Source organism: Plectropomus leopardus, chromosome 3, assembly GCF_026936395.1.
Source record: "Plectropomus leopardus strain MGB_pleo_1.0 chromosome 3, ASM2693639v1, whole genome shotgun sequence".
Lineage (NCBI taxonomy): Eukaryota > Metazoa > Chordata > Actinopteri > Perciformes > Serranidae > Plectropomus > Plectropomus leopardus.
The window spans coordinates 23124412-23144148 of NC_142178.1; the positions used below are offsets into that span (position 1 = coordinate 23124412).

Here is a 19737-nt window from a genome sequence, read left to right on the forward strand (position 1 = left end):
GATTTACCACCGTTAACCCACGAGTGAATCTCATCTAATAAACTATTGTTTTGACACATCAGTAAGTGATGCATTATGGCTTTTACTGGAATATGCACACACACACACACACACACACACACACACATGCACATATTTACAATGGATGTCAGCGGTTGATGATCTGAAGATAATTACAGTGTATTTATTTTCTCCTTCTCTTCCCTCTGTCTCTCCCTCCAACTCCCGCCCCTCCAGATTGTGAAGCCAAGCCTGTAGCAGTGTAGTGCTGAAGGTGTGTTTGTGCTGTTATGCCCTCTGGCTTGGCTGCCAGCTTACTCCCACTGATCTGAGCCAGAAGGCAGACTGCCGAGGAATACCGATCACCTTGCCCAGACCGAATCCTTTGAGCTCTCTCTGGCATCTTTCCCCCTTCTGCCAGTTTCCTCCTCTGCTCCTCTCTTCCCCCTTCTGAAGTTGACAACAAAGACATCCTCAGGGTCCTCCTTGATGTGAGACCCACTCTTGATCTTTTTTCCCTATGTTTTTGTACCTTATAGTTGCACTACTTTCATATTCCGCTAGCACAATATTTACACACTAGAAGACAAAGAAACAGGGGTCTTTTCATGTAGGAACCCCTGCCAACATGTTAATCACCTGAGGACCTGCAGTGGTCACGTTGGCCCGGCAGAGGCAGGACATTAGTGAGACACCTCTGCACCTCATTGCCCCCTATTTGACCAAAGCCTTAAGACATTTTGTAAGTTATGTTACAATATCTATCTGTCTATCTATCTATCTGTCTTGATCTGTCGGTACAAGAATCAGTGCACTGTCATTGGAGCCATGATATCCAATAACACTTACTCCTCCGCATACATCCTCCTGCCTCCTCTCCTCCTTACCCCACCCCGCCCCTCAAGCCCCCTACACCCCCCCACCCCAACCCCTGCCTCCATGAAGAGAAATCTCTAAAGAGCTAATTAGTGGTGGAATGGAGTCCAGGAACAGCCAACGGAGCTGAAGAAGGGAGATTGGCGCTGGTGCTCGCTTTATCGGTCAGGGCCTGACAGAGGGGTGACAGAAAGTGGAGGAAAACCACCAGCTCACAACTGACAGAGACAATAAAGGGAGCCTCTGAGCCGGAGAGAAAGAGAGTGGCAGACATGCAGGTGAGGCGGAAAAAAGCTGGCTCTTACAGCGACTGTCCTGTGGCGGAGGCAAACTGCACAGTCCCCGTCACTGAGGCAAGTTTTCCCCCTATGCTGGTTGACCATCCGCTCTGACGGTGTGTTACTATGAAGTCAGGCCTAACAGTTCATCATCTTGATTCAGTTCAATTTCAACACACCTGTTTCACATTAACCATGAATCTGGGCCAATGGGTTTGATTACCCTTAAAAACACATGAGCAACTTAACAATATATGACCCAAAAATCAGCAAGAAATACATTTTTTAAAAATTTACAATAAAATTACCTGAATATAAGCAACATCAAAAAAAGTAAAGTTAAAAAAAAAACCAAACATAAACAAAATGACCCCCCAAAAAGTGCTGATTTATTTATTTTAAATATGTAGTAATTCTTTTATTCTTTCACATAATTGTAAACATAAAATTACTATTATTATAAATATAGTTCTTATATTATTAAAAATATTTTGTCTTTTTTTTAAATATATTTTTGACCCCCTTCCCTTTTTCCAACTAATTTTGAAGTCATTCTCCTGTCACTTTTTAGAATTTTTGTTTTTAATTTGTGGGATGTTTCTTGCCGGGTTGCTCATTGCCTTTTCTCCATGTTTTATCAAAGAAATCAAACCAGTTTCCTCTGGTTTCAAAAGGGTTAAGTTGATTGTGAAAGCTGTCTGAATGCAGCACAAGAAAACTTATGTCCATCCAGGTTTCAAAAGGTTAAAACATTTTCTCATGCTTCAGAGTGCTAAACAAACACTTTTGTTATTTATCAACTAAACATACTGTTCATTACTTATTTGAAAATATTTGCATTTGTTTGAAAATGTTACAGTGCTTCAGATTTTGTGGAAATGCAAAAATTCAAGCACAAGGCCCATCACATAAAACATCAGTTAAAGTATGTAACTGCAGTTTCTTTACACTAATAAGATTTTAATAAAGTCATGACAATAGTAACCATCTGTTTTAAAGTTTTCAGTTAATTATCCTCAAGAGCAAAGTAGAAACTTTGGAGCTGAGACAATTATTCCGATGTGGTTGTGTATTACATTATTGTATTAATAAAGTGAATGCTAATTAAAACATTATTTCTGCAGTGAATAATGACAGAAAATGTTTTGTTGGTGGTTTTAGTTGGGGGGGGCTTTAAAATTTATCCTGTAGTATGTAGCCTATTGTGTGCCAGTTTTCAGTTTGTTTTTTATTGGTATCATTAATAGAGTTGAGTGGAATTCAACTAGATTGGGCCCTATTAAAACAAAAACTTTTTAATACTGATATATATTATTTTTACCCGCAGTCAGAAAGAAGAAGCAGAGGGAAAAAACTGACTTGCATACTATATTGTGCATATTTGCATATTTGTAACAGCCTACTAAAAGTCTAATTATTTAAAAATTATTTACCATGAAATGTTATTGTATAGAATAAAATAAGGGTCTATCACGTCACTGCTAAAAGAAAAGAAAGCAGACTCTTTGCTAGTGTCTTATTTTGATTTGCAGACTTTGTTCTTTTTTCTTTTGTATAAAAATAAAAAATGTAAACCCACAGTTTTTATGTCAGCTTGTATTTGTTTACAAGGCAGACCTGTCACATCCAATATGGCGGGCGCGCTGACGTATCGCAGTTACACAGTCAGTGTTTATGTATATGTCCATAGATGAAAGTATTACAACTTCAAGTTGCAGGCAGTCAAAAAACTTGACCACACAGATGGATTTGGGTATGTCGGCGGATACAAATTATGACTGCCCTCGAGGACTATGACGTAGCACGAAAGGTAAACATGCGCGTGCAATGCGAACTAAAATGCTAGTTGCCCTTAGCCGTTTGTTAGCATAGCTTTTAGCGTATTAGCGGCAAGCCAACGGGTGTTGTGTCAAAGTTAAGACAGTGTGTGCTTATTAATGCTTTAAGCGATACTTGGTATGCGAAAACGTCAAGTAATGAGGGACAACTGAAGACTGAAGACGCCTAAATTGAGCTCTATAAGCTGTCCTCACGGCCTCGGACAGGGTAAGTTATGGTGTCCTGCTAACGTTACCTTACCAAATTGAGGATTTATTATGGATGTGTAGCCTTCTTTGTAGCTAGCTTGTGAAGCTTAAGACAGTAAGTCATTTATACATATCCATATTACTACCTTATACTTGTCTATATAATGTTAAATTTCTTTGTATTCCTTTCAGAAAACAGCTCAAATGTATGGATAGAAGAAATTAGCTAAACTGGCCTGTGTTGTTGAAAAGCTAACTTACTGTGTTGGTCACTTGTTTAAAGGTGGGAGACCACAGAGTTCACAAGGCTTTTGCAGTGATAATTTTGTTTTTCATGATTGTCAAATTGTCAAATTTATTTGCAAACATTTCTTGAAAAATGACTATTTGGATTTGTAGATGAAATATAGTAGGGTATATTTTCTGAAGTGGTCATCATACCATGAAAATCTCATTGATTAGAAGAGAAAGCCTTTGTTGTCATTGTGCAAGTACAACAACATTTGAAAATGTCACTTGAATGTGCACAAAACAGTGCAAGTATCAAAAATCTAAAAAACACAAACCAATAAAATATGAGGCACCCATACAACAAATAAATACATATACTGCAACCATAAAATATAGCACAATGAGTTGGAAAACTGAGGATACTGATGTTGAAACTTGCCTTTTTGTGCTGGATGAGCTTGTATTTAAGGGAAAGTGTGTAGGAGAAGTTTGGGCACATCAGTAGCACACTGTATTTACGTTTCTGTCTTTTATTACTGTGATAGATTGTGCAGCTCTCTGGGTTGCTATTCAGATGTTAAATTGAGTTTACATGGAGATACATGTGGACATTGTTTTAAAGCATGTCAGCAGTTAATTAGAGGCAGTGTAGATACCACATTATTCCACTGTCATACTGTTTTATATCCCTTGCTCCACAGAGTGAAGGCAGGTCAGGTCGGTGGAAGCTGGCCCGACTTCATAACTGGCTCCAAAAACATTGCTTCTGCCCTTAAATATGGCTTGTGGCCACTTAAGGGCCACAAGCACGCGTTGCTTTGCCAATTCAGCTGACTAAAGGCCGAACATTTGTGTTCATTAAACAGAGGACCAAGAAGCTCTCCTCGGACCGTGGAGGATTAGATATCTCCTTCCTTTTTTGTCGCCTGGTCTGCCATCTTTCCATAGCTAAAGCTGCCAACATCTCTGCGCAACCTTCCACCAATTTGTGAGTACTAAACCTGCTGCATGTGAGATTTTTTATTTTTTAAAATTTTGTTTGTTTTGTTTAATTTGTGTTGTGTTGAATGAGACACATTTTGAAGCCTACAGAGGCTATGTGGCATATGACTTTAAAACAGATATAATCAATATTTTATTTTATATAAACCAGGGTTAAAACCAGCTCTAAAGTTGTTTGCCAGATTGGCAACCAGGCATCAGCTTTTGGTTGCCAAAACTGAAGTTATGATTGCAATATTTTAGCCCCTTTATATTTTGAGTAACTAAAATACTGTGCAGTTTATATTAATAATGAATATGTGACATAAAATTTTTAAGTGTTATTACAGTAAAACAAAGTGCAAAATTCTTTATAGTATGTGTTTTATATGTTTTTTTACAGGATTTGAATCTTAATTGTAACTTAATTTGCTTCACCGTTGTCTCTAAAACAGATACCTCTGTACATGGGCGTAACTGCATCAACGTATATGCAGGATTGTCGTGTTCCAATTCTGACCATAAGAGCAATATTTAGATATCAGTAATGTAATACTAAAAATGTATTTATTAGGGGGTGCACGTTTTGCTGTTTCCTGCCCCAACTTTAAAATGTTCCACTGATGGAAACCAAAGGCCTGAGTTGGTTGTCAATTTCTCTAAATGGTTGCAAATTACAAATGGCAGCTGGCAACCATAACTGTTGAGCCCCGTTAACAATAGATCACATGCCAACCAGTATGTGACAGGTCTCTTTGTCTTGCATGACTCTGCAGTTCTCCACAGCTTTGTGAAGCTTTTCAGTGTCTTTTGACTCATTGTTTGCTCTCATGGCTTGCATTGTACCGCTTTGGCTCTAAAAACCAACCATAAGCTACCAGCCCAGCACCAAACAGATGACAAACCAAATTAGCAACTAGCTGGTTAATACAGTGTTGCAATTAACAGCTAAAGAGTAGGAGATGTTGGAGACCAAATCAGATCTTTAAGAAGGGTGAATAATGGACTTTAATTCATCGGATGGGCTTTAAATGAATGCTAAATCTACACCGTATCTGCAGGGTGTGTAAATAAGCAAACCCTATGCCCAGCATATCAACATACTGTTACTACTACTTCTAATACTAATTATGATAATGATAATAATAACACCACAAAATGTCAGTGTTGTATTTATAGCCTGTTTTTGCTTCTACCTAGTGACCAAAACTAAGTTGTTGGAGGATTAAATAGTAGCAGCCAGATGGGCTCTATTGTTCACATAGTGCTGTGGTGCACAAGAGCTCAGCCAAGCCCTCAGATAAGTTCTGCTCTGGTAAAAACAATGTATGTTATATAGTTTTCTTTAATTTATCTCTGTTAACTATCATCATTAAAACCAAAAAGAGTAACAAGAAGCTGTGGGCAAAATCTCAGTGAAGAACACACACAAGGTTTAACCCTGATGGCAAGTATCGAGAATAGTTTAAGAGTGAGAAAGTATCTAACATAAGAACAAAAGATTCCAACTATGTTTGCTTCACCATACCTTTGCTAACATGGCCTGAGTGTGGGGAAAGGTCAGGGAGGTGGCATTACACTTTTATGATGATCATTTATTTATTTTGTCAAGTAAATCCAATCAGAATGCCTGGGAGCTAGCCAGATAGCAAACAGGGATAATTAGCATCACTGGGAGAGGTGGCGTCTCCTTGTACTCTGGCCTCCGCTTGCTTTTATCTGTAGAAGAGGTGAGGTGGTGGAGAAGCTAAATATTGATGGAGCTGACCATACTCAGTGAAACTCAAACATACTGTCTTGCTTTGTTAAGGGCTGTATTTCCATGTAGGGATCTGTTCTCACATACACTAAGAATGACAAACTTTAATCATTTTTGCATCTTTTTTGCTCTCTTGCCAGCAAATGCTCGACCTGTCATCACATTGTCACCCTCAGATGTCTTTTTACCAAACAAAATGTGTTTGTTTATCTTGGGTTGCATTCAGCCTTGTAGTTTGGTTCCCTTGGCCCAGATGAAAGAAAAGAAAAGTTTAACTTCAGACTGACTTGAAACAAGAGTTGTAAACATAATGCCACATGAACTGAATTGCAATACAAACTGTTCAATGAATTATACTGGACAGTTTGGACTTAGACCTCTACATCTTCAGTGCTTTAAGGGCCCATAGAGGAACATCTAAATTAAGTATATTCTGTTGATTAACAGGAAGTTTTCCTGCACATTGCTGTGATTATGAGCATTATTGGAGCTTTCAACTTGACTTTTTAGAAATAATGATGGATGTTCATGAAGAGAGGATGAAAACGAGGTTCATTCTACCATAGTATGTTATAAGTTAGCTTGGCTGTCAGACCTTGTTGCATAGTTTAAAGCTTTTATTTTCTAGATTGAGAACGTTGTTGCTTTATCAACAAGAAGTCAGGATGAGCCATCTACTCCATTTCTGCTCCTCTGTAGGCGTTTCATACTTGAGCTAATTAGTTTTCAGGCTCTGATTTTTCACCCTCATTTTAAATCAAGAATATTATGCTGCGTCTGCTAAGGTTTACACCAGGGATTGTTGCAGACATCCCTTGTGTCTTCAAACTTACCACCTCTGGAATGTCCCCTTTGTGATTCCCCAAAGGAGCTGCGTACTAATTAAACTGTGTTTTTACAGGATGTAATGATAATAAAAAATGACTCGGGATGTAGAATTATCTGTCCAAATAATTCACCCCCAAGACACTTTGTGCAATACTGTATATACACTTGAAGTTGTCAAAGTACACAATTTCTAGGGTACATTAGTTTTCAGTGCAATAATAATGATAAAGATGTAGAAGAACTCATATTTATTATTAACCAAGCCAGGGTAAAAAGGATTGTTTTCTTAATGTCACACAACAAACAAGGATGTCTCCGTGTAGTCAGAAGTGTGCTAAATTGCACCTGGAACCACACCAAACAGTCAGGGTGTACTGACCCAACTCTGCGTATACGCTCGTATTAGTTCAGCAAAGTGAGAACTTCACCACTAGAGGTCAGCAAAAGTAAGATTTATCTTAAAAGAACACTTTACATGCAAAATTACCATTCTGATTTCAATTACTTACCACGTGTTACCTTGAATTTTTGGAGAAAATATTGTTTTCTAAAACTACATCAAAATATCTGTTAACACACACTGATGCAACTTGTGCTGTATAATCAAAGTCTCATGTATATGGTCGAATGTTCAGGACTTTGCAAAAGCATGCATTTTTGCAACACTTTTGCAAATATTAAGCAAGGACACACATGCATGTTGAACTTTGCTTGAGCAGAGTTCATACACATGCACATGCCCAAGGATGCTAATTGGCCGTGCATGAGACTGTTTTCACAAAAATGCATGTGTTTGAGAAGTAATGAGCAAACAGCTGGATAAATAAGACTTGTATTATACTGAACTATACCTTGACTGTGTTTAAGTATTCGTTTGTCTGATAAGTTTGGTTAACCTATAGTGGTCGACAGATTATCGGCCTGGCCGATTATGAAGGCCGATATAAAATAGGCATTTTGCCTATTATCTGTATCTGAGTTTTATTTTAATCATTGCCAATAAAATTAATTAATTTAAAAAAATTCCAAAGAAAGTGTCAGCATGGGAGGAACTTTTACTTTGTAAAACCCCAGGGAACTATTTTTATTAATTCATTTTTTATTTAAAATTTCACTTGACTGTATTGAAAAAAGTTGCCGGGAACTTGCTGTATATGATGTTGAAAGTCTCAGTTTTAATTAAAATAATAAATAATCGGTTTTATAGTATTTGATGCGATTAAAAAGGGGTGTGTCACTCTGCGCACCCATGATCAGTGGCGCTGCTCTCACTTGTGTTGGCCAGGTGTATGGGTGAGAGCTCATTGCCATGGCTTCACTTTTTGATCACCGCTACACAGACGTACCAGTCAAAGTGGCAACACCTGTATCTGACATACTTTGGCTTTATTTTTGTGGCGGTAGGAAGTAAAAATGTGATCCATCTTTATATACAGTCTATGGTATAACTAGTTTACGTGCCTTAGATTTAAAAGAAATCTGTGTGTCTTGATCATGGTCAGTTCAGTAATCCTATGCACCGCTGTCTCCTGCAGCTGCAGCAGGCAAAGCAAAGTGCACCATCTGTTTCAGTTTAGCCAGCATTCAAAATCAGACTGAAAGCTTTGTGATTGTCTAGAAACAAGATTGAAGAGGCAAAACATGTATTGTGCTGGAGTGCGTCATTCACATCATGAGGAGGCCTGATGTGCGTCATGAACAGTACCCATTATGATGTACGTCCTCTCTCATTGTGCTGCAGTATTCTCATGTAGGCTAGTCATTAGGCCTGTTAGACCCTCAAGGCATCACTAAAGGCACCCAGAGCAGTAATATTGATTAAAGATAGTCTCCTGAATATTAGAGGTCAATTTGAATTGCTGAAGACTGTTTACCTCTGTTTGGATTATTACTGCTGGTGACTGAACAGACCAAGACAAATAAAGGCCAGCAGATGTGGACAAGTGGACAAAGTGTGCAACTGTTTTGTCCAAATTAGAACAACTGGCAAGTGAAATTCAGTCCTTTATTCTGGCTACTGGGAATGTTATTGTCCCGTTTTTGTGCTTTAATTTTGCTCAAGACATTCTGTGTATACCTTGGGGTGTGCTGAATAATTAATGGTGCCCTAATGACAGCTGTAGTCCTAGATATAAGAATGACCTTAAAAACATTGATTTTTTTTTTTATGTTGCATATCACTTTGAACTATAAATCTATTTACATGTGACCCTTAGCAGACAGATCTTGAGCCAGCATTTAGGTTGAAAATCCAAACTGGTGACCCAGTGTATCACAGTTAAGCGTCTCTCTATGGTCTCTGTTTTTTATAGTTCCATTAATCATATTTTTGTATAGAATTACCAGATTTAATGTGAAAGGCGTCATATTTTCACTCACAGTTTAAAACAGCCTACAGATTTCACTCTATTGTTCAGTCTGTCAATTCTCAATAATCCCATTCACACCAGTACCACTAAAAAACCCACTCAGGACCAAGTATCAGTTGAAGTTAGAGACTATGTAAGATGAGCATTTAGCACCTAAAGAGCTCGATTTTTATTACCCGTCATTTCCACACCCAGCCAATAAGCTGTTATATTGTTGTTCTGTACCTGAGTGTACTTGCGTTATCATCTACATTTTGGTTGTGCTACGGTGTGGCAAAGGGCGCCACAGATGAGCGCTGCTGCCCAAGGGACTCTTCTCAGTGGGGATTGGCAAAGCAGCGAGAGGAACCTTGTTCTTGGCCAGAGGAGCTGCTGTCTTTAGGCAGAGCTCTCTGACTCCCACCAGGGCACAGAATGCTAGGTTGAAGGCAGCAGCAAAGCCAGATCTGGTTATGTCTGTGGTGGACTGCGCTGCTGTCTAATATATTGAGATTGTTTCATAACTGGTTAAAAACTTCTAAAATAGCAGTCCACTTCCGTGTTTTGGTACATTCCATGTGCATACCCGATGCTTACTTTACTGGAGTACACATAAATCGTACTCAAGATAACCTTTTCAAGTGGACTTCAGAACAAATCGGGTGCCTGGGTATGTTACAGTTTTCACATTAATCCAACAATCTGGACTCTGGGGTCAAGTGTACTCTGATCCAGGCCCAGGTCCTAGATGTGAAAGCCCTTCTAATACTCTAAGAAAGCAGTCACTGGTGAAGTGTCAAACACTGACTGATTGATTTGATCTGTACTTGAAGTCATGTTCATCAGTTGTCAAAGAGCTTTGACCAAATACATACTCTGCACTCTGTTTTCAAAATAAACAGATATGTCACAGAAAAAAATATGTAAATATATATATAAATATATATATATATATATATATATATATATATATATATAAATATAAGCAACATTATATAAAACAAAATATTATATTTTGGGAGTAATTACTTGGCTTTTGCATATGTACCATAGGAGTGATAACATTTTTTTTAAAAAGGCTTAAGAGTTCTTGAATGTAATGGGGAAAAATATAAAAATGATAACTACTCTTTGTGATAGAACATAACTATGTGAAGACAGCAGCAAAACAAGTCAGAATTCTCGTAGGCAATTTCAATCTTATGTTGGCAACTATAATGAATGATGTAGTTTGGTTGTATTAAAATTACAACTCTGCTGTGAATATACAGTATAGCATATTTACAGTTTCTGTGCATGGTTAGGAGGAAGCTACAGGCACATGTCTGTTGCTTTGCCTGGCTCTAAGTGGAGGTGACAGCATTCAAACAGTGACGGGTTTCCCTGTGACTGAAGGAACATTTCTGGAGGCACCCTGCAAGGCTTTTTTGGTTTGCGAGGGCCAGTCATCAAGGGAACCTGCATAGCGGCAATAAGAGTGGCTTTTTTCCTTCTTTTTTTTTTTTTTGGGCTGCCAACGGCACCACGTCAACAAACTCACTTCAACCACACAACCAGCTCTATCTGCCCCTGCTTTGATGGGCATGAGTGAAAACTAGGTTGTGAAGGAAGTGGATATTGATATGATAAAACATATTTCATCCTGAAAGTGTACAGTGTATTGATTTTGGAAAGTTGTACTACATAAAAGTAACATAAGGATTGTTAAAAGAAATATGAAAGCTTGCAGATGAGGAGGTGCATTAAGTTTGTGCGCCTTTATTCATCCTTGGATCAGTGATTATTCACAAGATTTTACACAGTCGATACTTCAAAAATGACTTTAAATTCATTAAATGCCAAATATATACAGTTTGGGAAAAGCATGTAGAGGACTGTCAAGGTTTTTAAAGGTTTACTTAGCAAAAGTAATAGATAAGAGATGTCAGTTTCACAGTTTATAAGCCCCCTGTGTCCCTAGAGGGCTGCCTTAGCCTCTGGCCATTCTCCCCTTACCTTAGGCATCATCTGGAAAAAAAACTGATGCTTCTAGTCATTCTGCATCCCTGCATCCGTCTGAAAATAATTGGTCAGGAACCTTCTCTCCAAAAAGGGGCCATGAAAGAGTAATAGCTTGCAGCAAAAACACACATGTCTGACAGATCACATTTGGAACTAAAAATGTATAGACCTACACTATGTGAACTACAAACCTCATACCTAGTTTTGAACAAAGTTTCCTTTACTTTATCAAAAGCACTGAGGTGAGAAATGCAGGCCAACATAGTTGAACGTACATAGCTTTGCAGTGTGATGAGACTACAATGTGCAGTTTACTACAGTTGTTTTATGAGTAAGTCTCTCATATTTAGTTTAAAAAAAAAAAAACAAACCCAATAGCTAGATAATTAGCCGCTCATTTCAAATTAATAGTAGCAGTTCTTGAATTGAATGTCACAGAATAGAATATGATGGCTGTTTTTTTCCCCCCGCATATAATCACCTGAATATAAGAATTATTGTGTTTTGTTTTTACTTTAGAGTGAGTGATTTATATCGACATAGGGAGCAGGTCCTCATCCACGGCGTCCGCTAAATTGTACCATCATGTTTGGCTGGCTCTAGATTATTTTTTTAAAATGTGAAAGTGCTTTAATTAGTGTTTTTACAGGTTTAAATCACAGTTTGTTTATGAAAGGAAGAGACCTCTGCAGATAATTTCGTCTGGATCTTTATTAAACTGCTTTATTCATTGTTTTTCCCGGTTTTTAATCACCAAATCCATTTGTTCTGAAGAGTAAGAGAACTCTGTGGATTATTCAGCTCCCAATAAAAACCTCCTGAACAACAAACACTGAAGAAAAAAGTTGCTGGTTGCGATCTGCAGTTCTCACCACTAGATGCCAATAAATACCCCTGAATCTCAGACACAGCTCCTTTTAAGTAAAAATACCTTCCAATTTTGTATGTTGTTGCATTGATGTTGCAGTTCCTGTGAGGGTTTTGCTTAAGTAGCTGTTGGATCAGTTGATCTACTGTTGCACAATTCCTTCTTTCCGCTGACTTGACCTTTAATGCATCATAAAGTTATTGAGCGTTTGATGTGCAAACATGTATTCTGCATAGAGACAAGTGACTCAAAGAAGCACAATGGAGAAAATAGTTCCCATTCCCATTTGAATCATTGGTTAAAAAGAGTCTCACTGAATGGAAATACTCAGATAATGTTCATTTTAAAGCGTAGAGTATTTTTGTAAAAGTGCTCTTCTGCTTTCTGTTTCTGCCAAATACCATGTCAGGGAGTTTTCGGGGGCGCCTGGTTAAAACCATGGCTCAGTTGACTGCTTTTCCCACATGGAAACTGTATTGTCCATCATTTCTGTGAACAACAACAATAGATATTGGATATGCAGTCACATCCTCATATGCCCAGGAACATATGCATAAAAAAGAAGACTGTTTTTGTCCACATTTTAAATGAAAAATTATAAAATATATATATTTATTTACTTGCCATCCAGTGTTGGAGGGAACATGAAATGCATTGAGTGGGCTGAGCCTGAATCTGCTCTGTGTAGCCAATCTCTAATAACGTGGCATATCTACATTTGCCATTCTTTTTGGCCATGTCTAATCCGACAGAAGAAAGGCTCCCGTGCTCAAGTACTGGAGGGAAAACAATACCATTGGGCTTTGCTCTACCTGTAAGCTCACAGATGAGACAGAAACAGAGAAATTAAGGGGGAAAAATCATTATTCTCTGAATGAGATGTCTTGGGTTTGATCAGAGTGTGAATCAAAGCCCATCTCTTAGACTACTTAAACATTCACTTTTAAAATTTCAACCTGATTGTACTTTTATGGAAATTTCTTGCCATCAGTGGCTGCATTCTCTCCTGTCTCCAGGTCCTCTTGTATCCCTGTAGATATCTGACTCTGCCCTTCATTAGAATTCTCTTGGTAAGAAAGCAGGAGAAATGAGCAGAAGATGTAAATTCAGTCGAAAAGAAAAGGTTTAGATCTTTTTCTTTTTTGCCCTGGGAATAGCTAAAAAAGAAAAAAAAATCATGGATATACCACATCATCCAGTCAAACCTGACACTAGGGCAGAAGACTAAAGAATTTCATTAAGAATATGCTGCAATGCATTACAATCACATCATCGCCACAGTAGAAATAACACTGTGTATGTACAGTATTTAGTATTTTTTATTACTTGATGCTTCTGTTAAACAATATATGTATAGTATTTATTGTAAGACAATTAAAAAATTTGTTGCGAGGTCAGAGACCATGTCTTGTATCTTTAGTATAAAACCAATATAATATGAAACCAAATGGCACTGCATCATTTAATCCATTGTTTAAGCATAGTTTTAAGAAAGGATGAAACATTTGAAATGTATCATATAAATAGAGATTAAAAAAGATATTTTGCTATAAATTATGATAATTATATATTTTTTTGTATTACAGTTCTTGGAAAATATAAATAGTTACTGAAACTGCTACAGTTTTTTTTTTTTTTTTAACAATAAACTGGTGTAAATTAAAGCATTTACATATATGGTCCTCATTGGTAGATACATATGCTGTGGACTGGTGACTTAACACTTATGGGCACCCACTTAGTTAAGACAGGTTCAACTGCGACTCCGGTTAAATACTCAGAGAGAACATTTGGGGGGGACCTTGTGAGAATGCAGCATTGTCTTTCCTTATCAAACATCCTTGACATTTGCAGATTGTGTCAGATGAAACTGTGAAGTCTATCTGCTGCTGATTTAAATTATTTTTTGAAGTAATTATCAGTAAGAAAGAACCAAATAAAGTCAAACTTGTTCAGCCAAAGCGCTGCTGTTCACTTAGGAGTGTTTTGATGGTACTCTTAGTCTAGTGCACAATCAATGGAGTTACAATGGTTAATTGGGGAAAACAGATCTGAAGTCTAAACAACACATTGCCTCACTGTTCTGAGGCACATTTCACTGCCTGTGAAAGTGCAAATGTAAATGATTGCACTGAGTATCTGCTCTGCAGTCATAGCCTTCACATTTCTGCTGTAGACATCTTGTTAACTTTCTTTGCATGCAAGTACTGACATCAACATATTCATATCTGAAAGGAGGTAGCGTTGGTTGACATGTGGCAACATGATGGGGCATCTGCTACGTACTGAATGTGAATATGTAAGTTTGTAGTAGTGAGTTCCACGAGTGGCTTTGTTTCTCAAAAATACAGTTTTTTCTACCTTTTCTCAGTAGTTTGGATTAGAGGTCGACAGATTGTCAGCCTCGCCTATTATTGAGACAGATATTTTGCATTTTGCTGTTTATCTGTATGGGTATTTTATTTTAATGATTTTACTCGGTGAAACCTCAGGGAGCTATTTCTATTTGTTCAGTTTGTATTTGAATTTTCACTTGATTTATTAAATAAAAAGTTGCTAGGAACTTGCTTTACATGATGTTGAATGCAGTTTTGACTAAACATTTGCTAATGGCATTTAAACAAAGTTTTGTGTTGGATTTTGATATATTCCAAATTCTGAATATAGACAGAAAGATTTTAATTTTTATTGTGAATGGATATTGGTTCCAGATATCGGTTATTGGTCTTATTAACTACTAATAATCTGTGTCAGCTCCAAAAAAACCCATTGTTGGTCAACCACTGGTTTGGATATTCGCTGTTGCAGTAGTAAATGCAGTTAGCGTGCAAAATTAACTTTTTTTTATCCATTGGCCAAATGGCTAGTGAATGTTCAAATGTTACTATCTGCTCAGTAAATTACAGTTGTTTTTTTTGACTGATAAATAAAGAAGATCTACTAGCTTTCTGTATATTTTACCAGCATTTGGCTAGTGGATATTGCTAATTAAGTGCCTGCCTAAGTACCTTATGGCAGTTGATGTATTTGTCTACATTGATGTTGCTGGAATTTTTTACTATTGGTGATGCCATAAAAAAGGCAGCATAAAGACTCACCCTGGCACACATGATCTCATTGACCTGTCAAATAATAATTTCTAGCTCTAAAAAATAAGACAACATTGGCCTTTATGACCTGACTTTCGCTGCTCTCAGCTTCTCACTGACTGCATGTCAGGCAGTGATGCTTCACTTAGCAGATATTAATGGGTATTAATGCTTTTGATTTCTATATAGAAAAAGTATCAGTTTACTATAGAAATGTAATTTATTCTTACTATCTTTTCATCATCATACATTCATACATTTAGCCAGTTTATTTAGTTCCCAGAATTTGTGATAATGAAAGCTGGTTGCAAGAGAAACAATTCGTAGGGAGCAGAAATATTATCTTAATGGTTTTATTGTAATTATTACATTTTTTGACTCCTGAGTTAAATCAGTGCAACCTACAGTTATTTATTATGCTGCTATATTGCACCTTAAACTAGCCATTATTTTACTTCGTTACTTGTCAGGTCATGACACCTTTCATCCTTTAAAAATGATCCTGAAAAAAAAAACACGGAGGATGCTGAAGGATCAGTCAGTAATTAGTGTCACAGATTTCCTGTTAAAGAAGCAGAGAATCTAAATGATTATTTCTGATATTTTCAGAGGGGAAGCAGAGAGCCGCTGTCTTAATCTATGCTTTGGATCTTGTGATGCCAATGTTGCACCACAGTTGCGGCCACACAAGAGCGTCCTCAAATCAGAGGGGAGATAGAGTCACATCTCTGCTCTGGTGACGAGATTGTTAGAAATTAACAAACCTTTCAAGTGAAAAGTTCTTTGAATGGCTGCCTGCCATGATGGACACAGAAAAAACGTCGGCTGTAGTATTTCCTCACCGACCAGGGAAATGGCATCAAGGCCGAGCCGAGTCACATGGCAGCCAACCAGCCCTTCTTCTCATTATTAAGAAGCCATGCACCGGCTCCCAGATGCTAATCAGTCTCCCAGAGACCTCAGCGCTGTGTGGTTAGTACAGATTTACAGCTCTTCTCAGCCCTCCACTTTTATTAAAGATGATCTTTCACACAGAAGGAAAGGGATGTTCTCCAGACAAATGTTAAAATGCAATGCAAAGTTTCAGGCATGAAAGGCGAAAACTGTAGGATTATTCCACAGCTATTCCAGGGAGGATGAAAAAGGAGGAAAGAATGTGGAACAAAAACATCAAAGGGCCATAGAAGAAGAAGTAAAAAGGGAGAAAAGCTGTGAAATATTTATTACGGGTCCCAACAGGTGGTCAAGAGTGCAATGCAAGGCTACAGTTTCATTACCATTAATAGTGGATCATGCTTGTACTTGTGGAAATTAGTCATTTGTTTTTGCCTAATTGAAAAAGAAAAGCAATTCATATACAATATGCGAAAGAAATGGCACAAATTTAAATTGCTCTACAGTTCAATGACAATTACACTGTCAGAATTAAAAACAGTTACGACATCAATGTAATAAAATACTAAAGAAAACAACTTGGTTGTGAAAAAGAAAAAATACGATTTAAGAAAGAACTTTAAATGTTGCATACTTTAAATTTATGCCAACAAATGTGTCTTTGCACAGTGGTTATGCTTGCTAGAAGCCTGGTGCTGAAGTTACATAAAACAGATTTGATTAAAAAAAAAGAAATATAAGAATGTTATTGGTATGTTGTCCAACCAATACCTGTAATAGACTTGGAGGCCAAATCTTGTACAGTGCATTAAACATAAATGTAAAGTCCTGCCTCGTCATGAATCCAAACAACTTATCTGATAAGATTATTTTAAAAAAATACAAGTTAGAGCATTTGTTGTTTGAAAAGCCCAGAGCTGCATTCGATGATTATATTGACTCAGAGTATCAATGAAAAACCTTCTCTACTCTGAGAGTACACACCACCTGAAGTATTCAAATGTTTTTTTCATTTATGCTTACATATTCTGTAAATGAAAACCAGTCATGCTTCAGAGAAAAACACTGTTACTGCACCAGCGAGTCACATTTGATTTCTAAAGAGCAATCGATTTGAATAGATATTCTGAACACAATTTGGAGGTAGCTTCTCTCTCATTTTGGGAATTGATTTGTGAATTATAAACTGATGAACCTTTGGGACTGGGACTACCTACTGCAAAGGAGCTGTGTCTCTGAATAAACTTGAATGTGATTATCCTCTCTTTTTTAGCTGCATGCATGTCATCAATGTTCCCCGTACGTTCTACACAAACCAGTATTCACTCGTGGTTGCTAGAAAAAAACACAATTATACCTAAATATACTAAATATGTAATCTCTGTTTACACTTGTCGGTAAAAAATCAAAGTTAGAAGCCGTTGGCAAACAGCAGTTTATGACATATGCTGTAATAGAAGAGTTTCATAGTGAACTGATCAGACATGATCGGTGTGATTCTGGTAGTTTAGAATAGTTTTCTCACAACAAATTTTCAACTTTAATACAATACCTTGAAAAATATCTATAGCTGATACCATTTTTCATACTATGGGAAAAAAATAGTCTTTTAAGGTGTAACTTTATTTATTTTTTTAATTAAAAGCTGAATAAAACAAGACATAACATGACCATAACATGACAACAACTTTTCTTGGTTAGAAGCATGGAACTGCAGAATGACTGTAAGAGACATAAAAACATAAAAAGGGACCAATTTATGGTTCGATGTTGACTTAATACTTGAGTCTGTTAAGCAGTAGATTTGTATTTTTTATGTTGGTATGAATGTTTGAGTTTAGTCAAACACAGAAGGCCATTGTGAAACTGCTGTGAAAAGAAGGCAAAAGCTCAGAGAGATTTTAAAAATGAGGGGTTTCAAAGATGTGCAGCATTGCCGGTTGAGATGTTTTATATTACTGAGGAACTGCATTGAGCTAAAATAACATACTTTGCATGAGAAATAAGAATAATGTATTAAAAATATAATACTTGTTATAATACTTGTATGCTGTTTGGAGCTATTTATCATTGTTTTCAAGTAAGCCATGGTTAAATTAAGCTTTCCTGCACTCTATGTGCTCCATTACAAAAGTATCATGGTGAATATATATAACCCCAGGGTGTCTCCGTATTTAAGGTTGTCATTGCCTCTTCTCCTTCTTCCCTATTCTTCCTAATTCACCACCCACTCCTATATATCTTAGTACAGATTACCTTAACATCACTTCCTTCCTGGTCTCTCATCTGCAGGACGTTATGTTAGTAGCTCAGTCCACTAGACAGACAGTACAGTATTTTAATACTGTAAAGACAGACTCTCTTTTAACATTTAATCTGCATGAAACTAACAGTAAATTATAGACGACAAGTAACAGCAGCTCATCAGTGATCTTTTAAGACAAGCCTTTTAAGTTTTGTCGGTCTTTTACAAGGGCAGATCTCCACAGATGAACCCTGTATCTCTAAGATTATTAATACAACCCTTAGGGAGAACAAACTGCAAGTCGAGCAACTACTTTATTAATCTCTCCTTAAATTAAGGAGCAGTGGTGGGCATCCTTTTCCTGTGGTTTTCCTTCTGCAGGTTTTACACACACTAGAAGCCTGCATAGGTTCATAAACCCAAATGTCCCGTGGCGATTATTAGACACACTAACGACAATGCAATTAAGACCCTCGCCTAGCTAAAAACAACTGAGTGTGCAAAAAAGTAAACTGTGCAGGAGTGTTTTTATTTGCCTTAATTCATAGACTGGTCCTGAGTCTGCCTTACAGGTAAGTTTGAATTTCATTTGGCCCTGCTCTCTCTTAACAAATGAGATGAAGAAAAGGGGTTAATTAACATATATTTACAAATTATACTATTCAAACTAATTTAGCTTCTGCAAAATGAATCTCTGATACAAAGGAAACCAAAATGGAAATTTCCAAGCATTAAAATAGATGAGTGTTGTTTTATGAGTCTTTAGCATCACTGATCTTTTATTAAAGTTATTCAGTAGCCTTTTGCGGGATTTGAATGAACAGTGCTTACAGAAGATCACACGACAGAGTGTTTCCAAATTATGTATGAATTCATCCGCGGCATGCAGCATTCATGGAGGGAAAAAAAATGCCACTGGGAAATTCTGGAAGAGGTCACTTTTTATTTCTTAAAGTTCTTAGTTTAAACATGTGAAAATACGACATCCGAGTAAATTAGCTACATGATTTTAATTGATTTATTTACCCACGAGATTAATAGGACAGTGAACTGTCATAGAGATCATGCGATCAATATCTAAATTACCATGGCTTAATTACGATGTTTTATAATGTTTAATGAATTTACCCAAATTACATTTGCATTTATCGTCCAAATAAATAAAATACATAGAATCTTTTTAAAAACACATTTCTGTAAAATAAGATTTTTATTAATGTAGTTGAACTACAACCAACAGCTGAGCACCACTCTGAAAGAAAGCTTTATTCAGGCTCTGCAGTTTCACACACATTTACACACACACACACAC

At 37.0% G+C, this 19737-nt stretch overlaps 1 long non-coding RNA gene across 1 annotated transcript in view; it reads left to right on the forward strand.

Annotated features, from left to right (window-relative positions):
* The first annotated feature begins 2828 nt into the window (after positions 1-2828).
* The window catches only part of LOC148189991 (uncharacterized), a 92784-nt gene continuing 75875 nt past the window's right edge, over positions 2829-19737 (forward strand). The window contains exons 1-2 of the long non-coding RNA XR_015776143.1: positions 2829-3200; positions 4279-4400. This is a non-coding gene — a long non-coding RNA (uncharacterized LOC148189991). The remainder of the gene's footprint in view (positions 3201-4278; positions 4401-19737) is intronic.